The sequence below is a fragment of the Rissa tridactyla genome, chromosome 5, assembly GCF_028500815.1.
Source record: "Rissa tridactyla isolate bRisTri1 chromosome 5, bRisTri1.patW.cur.20221130, whole genome shotgun sequence".
NCBI classification, from domain to species: Eukaryota; Metazoa; Chordata; class Aves; order Charadriiformes; family Laridae; genus Rissa; species Rissa tridactyla.
Window position 1 is genome coordinate 54,023,234 of NC_071470.1, and position 8,453 is coordinate 54,031,686.

Below are 8,453 nucleotides of genomic sequence, written 5' to 3' on the forward strand. Positions count from 1 at the left end.
TCCTGTCTCACCTGAAACATTCTTTGTTCTCAAAAATAAAGGAATCTATTCACTAAAACCTTCCAGAAATTTGAGTCAGAAAAAAAAATCCAACCAAAATCCGCATGGAGAACAGAAATTGATCAAGTTTACAAGCCTTTGATAACTCTTTCGAAAGAAGCACATTTACACAAATCTGTGCTAGTCCAAAGCTTTTCTCTCTTCTCATCTGGATTATAGAGATGGATTTCTAAATCACGTTATTTCCCATCTCTCTTCAGCAAGCTTTTGCATAGTCGAAGATTACTACAGTAAGTCCCCTTTTGTTACTTACATTAACTAATACAGCTTATTTATTTTTTCTATCTAGGAACATCTTCTAAATCTCTCATTAGTCGCATTATTTTCCTCTAAACTGACTCTGATTGGTCTCCACATTTTTTAGTCTAAATACACTTGATGTGACACCATACTCCAGGTAAAGCCTACTCTGTGTAGCACAGCTAGCAAGAATTCTTTTATGTGCCTTGCAGGCTATACTTCTATGTACGCATCCTAATGTGGCATCTGGCATCTCTCTTTTTCACAACAATCCTGCAATTTTGACCACATTCAGTTTAGAGATTGTTGATCCTTGGCATTCTTCAAGGTATTCAGAACAAAGATACCTGAAAGTCATCAGTAGTAAGGAACAAATAAGAAACTGGCAGCACTTCTCCAAGCTGTGCTCATTTTTGTTAATACTATATTAGTACCACTACAAAGTGAAATCTGAGTCTGCAGTCCTTTCTCTGAAATTCTTCAAGAAAATTTTATTCTGCCCTTGCTCAGTGGAAGTTATTACAAGAAGAATCTTTAAAAGCCTAGCTTCCTTAAGATAAAGTATCTTAATGATACTAACATAATTGAAGAAACATTTTTACAGACTTTTCACCACAAAATGGGAACACAGTAAGTTTTAAAAAGTATCCAGATTGATGCTTCACATTTTTAGGTCAGTTTCTCCTCTTTTCTGAAACGGTGTGAGCCCCTTGCTTCCTTTTCTACTTCCCAGTTTAAGAACAGCCTACACATGCTTTTGAATTTATAAGCTTCTTCACAAATTCCAAGGCCATAGTACTTTACATGCAGGGCAGCTTAAAAAAATATCGAAATTTTTCAGGCATGAAAACTCCCAATAAGCTCAATTTAGAAAACCCTTGTCTTTCCCAGAAGGCACGCTATGACAAATACACAGTTGCAGCTGAACATTTTAACATTTGTGAATCTAAATTAGAATGAGCAGATTATTAAAAACACTGCAATTTGCAGCCTGGTCTTTAGAGAAAACAATGGATGTGGTAATGCTTGTAGATATGTAAGTCAATTCATCCTTTCATGATAATTTTGACCCTATTAGTCACTCAACCAAATTTGACTAAGAACCTGCAAGACTCATTGACATGAAGTTCTCACAAACTTTGTGAAAGAATACTGTGGAAAGATATTGCTCGGATTAATAGGCTGCATTTTAAGCTCATGTCTTATCAGAAACCTGTGGATCCACAGGAAAGTAAATGTTAGGAATGCCTTTGCAATAGAAAAGAAGAAAATCAGCATATAATCTTTCCCGGACATGAGGAAATCCAATCCCAAAGATCAGGGTTAAGTTTGATTGCAAGACGAAGGTTTCCAGTTATTGCATTCAATCCCAAAGCACAGGGCTGAGTTCAGCTAACTGCTCACATAAGTATTTCACACACACACCTTTAACTGTGTGTATCATCCTAGTTAGGGACAAAAAGGTGTTTTTTTATCTGGTCAGTTCTACTTTCCATACCTCAAAGAACTGAGATCTCTAAGGTAATTACAACACAGTGTTCATCAACTTAAATTACTGGGATGTACTCTCAACTTTAATTCTCACTTTACATATTTTTTTATCTGATAATTTTATTTTTATAACAAATTTTTTATGCATTAGCACAGAAACCTGAAGAGAATAGTGTCATCAGACACATCATGTAATTTGAAAATATGAAGCAACATTCATTCATCAAGTTTTTATTGAACTTTAAAGCCAGATAGAAAGACACACTACATTCTCTGCCTCTACCAACATGCAAAAACATAGTTATCTTCTCCTTTTTTACCACTTCCTGCCTACAAACACCCTTTTTCCCCTCCCCTCCCTCCTGAATCTATCTAGTTTTCTGCATTGCTTCTTCCTCAGTAAAAGGAGTGCTAGGTGTATCTGTAGTGTTTCTGTATACCTCTTATGTCAAGGGCAGCTTTACACACCCAAGGAACACTGAATAGTTTATTAGGAGTCAAGGGATAAAGCATAAGAGAGTTAAGAAGATACAATCTCATGTTTAGACTTCTTAGCATGGCACATATCTGATGATATGCCAGGAGAACAGCTGCCTCCTACTAATGCCGTTCCACCCATTCAAGTCACTGTTTGGTCCTTTGGCCTTTGCATGAGATAAGGTATTAACTTCCTCATTAATTATCACCTGAGACTATTCCAAACAAGAAACTATGGTTCCGGTAAACATTTGCAAGACAACGTCATTATTTCAAGAGATCTCATCAGACAGCTTTTGCAAGTTTATGCTATGCTAACACAGTTTCAGGATTCTCTGTACAGCAATACAACAGTCTTAGTTGTAACAGCCTTCAGTTAAAAGGTAGTGTGCTAAAAATATTTTTTCTCAGCTTTGCACCTACATACAAAGATTTTCAAATTCCAGAGTCCCGTTGCTATACTCAAGTTTAAGTTCCTTGAATTTTAACAAAACTTTTTGCATGCATGAAATAAATTCTTTGCAGCTTTCTCTCAGAACTATGAATGTTTCTGTCCTTTGATCCAGAAATGGCAGTTACTTGTTTAATGAAAATGCAATTAGTTACTTCTAGCGCTCACAAGTTTGAAAAATGATGCTTGGTGTTCTCCTATCACTTATCAGCACAAACTGGTAGCATCTATCCCATTTACCTTACAATTCTTTGTAGTGACACTGAGTGAAAATAGAAAAACTAAAAACATACAAAACCAAGAGGGTTCACACCTGAAACACTTTGCTGGACACATGGAAAACTCAGTCAAAAGAGAAAATGCAGTTGGATCTAGTGAAGCACTGATTTTTTTTAAATTTCTTTAACTGCAATCTCTAAAAATATAAATATATAAAGCATATGTAAAAAGAAAGCATTTTTACATAAGAAAAAAATATATAGAAGTTAAAGCAATTGCCTGTAGCTTAAACTTTCTGCATGCACACCTAAAGGCTCCAAAATTCTGCCGTGTTATACAAAACATCTGAAATATTCCATTTATTCAGTTTAAAATATACTTTAAACAAAAAGAATAGTACAGGTAATTTATTCTAAATATGTTTTGATGTATATTTATTGAATCTTGATGAATTCTGAGAGGAATTATGGAGTCACTTGATTTCAATTTTGACATACTGTTCAAAAAGCGTGAGAAAATACTCAGCTTCACGATTTCTACAGAGTATAAAAAGCTTATGCTCTTAAATTATTTCGCAGGATTTACGGAGAAATAGGAGAGAAAAAAAACACTCATGAATTGCAGTGTTTTTTTCATCCTGCATATAAAAGCCTTATACCTGAAATCCAGGTATAAATTAGTTTTCAAATAGTAGGAAAAAGCTGAAATGCCATTACCTCCTTTTCTTCCTGTAATTCTATTATTTCATGGTACTGTGGGATGAAGAGGTCATATTTTTTCTTGCCTTCTTTTTTGTTGTTGATGTTTTCATAATGCACTGCAGTTTCCCTTCAGAAGTTAAAGGAAAGATTTATGAGTCTTCATTTTTAAATGTTTATCTAAATACACTTAATGAAAGCCTATTCTCCTATTACAAACAGCTGCTGTTCGCAATAACTAATGAAAGCCTAAGATTACTCGCTAATGGGAGGGGTCCCACGATATCGTACAATTATGCTGTAAACCCAAAGAAGCAATACAAATCATGTTTCAATAATGGCAAAATCATGCAGTTGTCACAGGATGACTCTAACAACATCTCAATGGAAAAAAACCAAAAAGCATACAGAAAAGAGAACATACAATTTTTGAGATACAATACCGTAACACATGTAAAACAAAGCTTCGAGTAAGTTATGATACTCTAACTCTAATTATAAGATTTAAAACTGAAATTAGCCAAAGACGACCTACGTCACAAATTTCGAAAATTCTCTTGGTAACAGCAACTCTCTAGAGAGCCCTTTTATGACTGATTTTAGGAAAAAGGCTTTCAAAGGAAATCACTTTAAATACACAAATAGTTTTTATCACTACTTCAAATGACACTCCAATAAGTCTGGTGAAGACACTGGAAAGGACTTAAACCATGACAGATGCTTGCATAGCAAATTAAGACCAATCAACAAATAACACATGTTGAAGTTTATTTTTAAAATTTCTCTCTTCAATTTCTAATTAATTTACATCTGTAGTCTGAAAACTTAGTCCCTAATCAGTTGATTATTTAAGTATATGGACATAAGTAATTGTTATTTTTATCTTTATTCAGAAGTTCCACAGACCCAGGTCTCTGAAATACATGTAGAAACTCATCTTTCAGGCACAAACATCAACTAACACTTCGTAAAACAAAAACACATACAAAGTGTAATAGCCTACACCAGGAATAGGCAATTTAGGCATTTAAGAGCAGAATCACAAAGATGCAAACTGGCAGTGCTCTGCAGTCATAGGCCAGAGTTACATACTTAATTGCCTTTTATAGCAAGATTGTTACTTGCCTACAAACACAATTGACATCAGACAGCATATTGACCACATTGCTTCTTAAGCCAGCCAGCACAGCCATTGAAAGAGATTCTAAAATCTTGTCTTTCCCAAACTTTTCATGCTAACTTCCTGTTTCACTTTAAGTTTGAGAACAGGATATACAATCTGAACGGTGAAGTCCTGTTGTTGTTGTTTTTAAAAGAAATTAAATCTGGTCATTTATACTCATAAGACACACGGAGGAGGAAGTAATGGTCATACACACATTTTCTAGTACCTTAGTGAGCACTTGCACAGTAGTAGAAATACATAGTCTGCAGTACCTTAATGAGCACCTCTACAGGAAGTTACAGACACAAGTGAGATGCGTTCCTCTCAACACAAAGTTATAAGCTCAACTAGGAAAGATACTTCCCTACATCCTTTTTGATGATGAACCATTTGGAAGTCAAGAGAAGGGGCTAAATTAAGGATTAGTTAAATAAAGATTAATTTTACTATTTGCCTTGCACAATTCTCTCAGGATCTTAAATTCCACCACCACTTCGACCTTCACATCCCCAAAGAATTTGTCCCTTTTCATCACTAACAAGCCTGGCAGACCACCACTCCTAGGTCTGACTTGCTCAGGGATCCGCTTGATTGTATCCCATAGGGCATGGCTGTGAATGGCCAAGGGGCTCAGGAGAGCGGAGCTGATTGATATTCAAGAACACTTTCCTCAAAGTACGTTCTAATATGCAAAAAGGCTATCAAGTGTGGCAGAAGACCAGCCTGGATGAATCAAGAGCTCAACCATGTTACTGAAAGGAGATTTTTTTTTTTTTTTTTTTTTTTTTTTTTTTTTACAAGCTATCAAGTGTGAAGTAAATTGGCTTTCAGTAAAATAAACCTTTAAAAATGTGTTCACTGCCCTGAAACCACAGCAAAATTAATAGCTGTAAGGACTACGTTTCCAGTGAAACAAGCAGAAATATCTGCATATGTGAAAGTCTTCATGAAGCATAAGAGCTCAGGAACAGCAAATGAGCCTGATTGCTGCAAACCGAAAGGCTAAAACTGTAAAATAATCAAAATATATTAGCACAATGCATATAAAACCAAAAAATATAACAAATTAATTCTAAAGAATAAACATAACTTTTTTTTTACCTGTTTATTCCAAAATTGTTATTTTCTGAGTTACTTCATATTGCCCAGGTCCTGGTCCTTCTTGAGATTTAAACTCACAACGTTTCCCAGTTAAATTACTAACATGTATTCCTCTATAGTTCAGGGCAGAATAAGTAACATCCTAATGTAAAGGGAAGGAAAAAAAATTAAGCTAAAGAATTTTCCAATTTCTTGGCCACATTTTTGCCTTATCTACAAAGTACAGCTAAAATATATAACGGGGGAGGGGGAAGACATTTGCTAGATATATCATAATTACAATACAAACCAAGCAGTGGTTTAATTTTATCACATTGCATAGGCCACTAAGCAGGTCTTCACCATATTTCCTGACTCACATGAACGCTACACCCTCAACCCCCTCAGTCTCACTGTTCTCTACAAATAGCAGTTGTGAAACTAACAATTCCCTAATAACATTGGTTTGTTTCACTGGTGACATCGTGATGTCACTACAGAGAAAAATAACTTCAGTTATCAACTAAGAGAGCATTGAGGATTTACAACTTCAGTGCACTCCAGCAGGTAGGCACCTTCTGATTCCAGACAGCATATTTGACTGTAGAAACATTTTTTATAAAGCGTTTTCTCACGTATAAAAGTTAGATTTTTCATTTGAATTCCTATACAGAACTGCTTCTTAAGTCATACACAACACATCAAGCAGAGCACGGATATCTCTCCCACAGATGCAGTGATGATTGCCATAGGAAAGAAAGTACTGAATAACAATTTAGTTTCAAGCTATATGGACCAGAATGCATAAAAATGGCCAGTGTAACAAAATTCAGGTTATCGCTGTCCACATCAAGCAGTTACAGACCTCAGCGCTACAACCCTGCTCAACGGACCACTCATCTGTCCAATTACACTTTCTGCACACATCTACATATTCATCTTTCAAGCTGTCAAACACACATCCAGTTATGTTCTATTCAACAGATTTTAAGGAAGTTAGACCAGAAGCAACAGTTCCATTTAACATGAGGTATATAAAAAAATTTCAAGTTTTATGTTCATATAGTGTCATTTTGTTCTACTATGTGCTTGTGTCATATTCCCCACCCCACCCAGTTGGGGCCTAAATTGCCTGTTTCCAATATGAATACATTTATATAGTAGTCATCAGTTGTAAATGGCTGAAGGAAATATACTAAGCTGCACAGAAGACGTCTACTTTGACTCAACAATCTGTACAAATATTCCCTTTCACTTCATTACTAACTTTTTCAGCTTTATGTTCAACTCTATGCATATATATATATATATATATGAAATTCAGTCCAGACTATTTAAAGGCCACCCTGTATTAATTAAAATCATGCAAAAAAACACCAACAGTAAACTATTGGAATTCGTAGCAGAGTTTACAGGGGTTAGTATGAAAATCAATAGGTAGAGTACTTTAATTCAGAAAGTTCAATTCAAAAATAAAAATTTTTATAACAAAAAACAGTGAAAATGAGACACTCCTAATGAAGAACTAAACAGGATATGCACGTTCCCCAGTAAAAGCTGCTTTTACTGGGATGGTACAAAGAAACATCAATGAAAAATACCTCACAGACACAATATTATCTCACTTACCCAAAATTTCTCTCCCAATTGCATTATTACTTGCTTAAAGAATCAAAACCATGCTAAATACGCACCACACAAAAACATTAGCATGGCCTGTAAACTAAATGTGTCTCTAGAGATCAGAAAACAACCAGTTCAGCTAATACATTATATATCTAAAATTTCACTTACTAATTCTAAACCAAACAGCAGAATTCACAGCAATTTTCACATCATTTCTAACAAATTTGACACATCTGCCACAGAGAGAACATTCTCAGACGCACAAACTAGGAATAAGACTGGCCATCCATACTCAGCTTCTGTTCAAAGAGCATCATCTTCCTGTTATTTTGCAAAAAAAAAAAAAACAACCACCTTTGCTACCATCTCAGAAAAACAACTCAGTCATATTTTTTCTTCATTATGCACAAATAACTTCAAAATCATGAAAATACCAGTTAGCGTCTTCCTCAGATTAGATTTTTTTTTCCACATGTATATTATCTCTCTATACCCACTGTATACATTCTTATGATAAAAATTCACAGGCTTACAGATTTCTTTCTTAACATGTTACCTTTTCCTGGCAAAAAAGAAAAAAAAAAGAGAAAAGAAAGGAAAACAACTTTTTTTTTTCCTTGATTATACAGTTCCTCCTTCTTCACCACATAAAGCAGTTTAAGATGCTCACTATTATAAAGGAAGCATGACAGCAAAACTGAATTTCCAGAGTAAAAGGGTGACAGCACCATCAAGTGGCTCTATAAGGCACTATTTATTACTGGTTTATGCATGATAGAAAAAAGTTAATATTGTCCAGATACATACAGAATGGACTTCTTAAAACTAGTTTAAATTGTGACAGATTAGATCATGTAGAAATCCAATTTATTTTGAAGTCTGTAATATGGATAAGCATATTGAATTTTTTATATGGTTAATTTTGTGGAATTACCTACCTTTTATT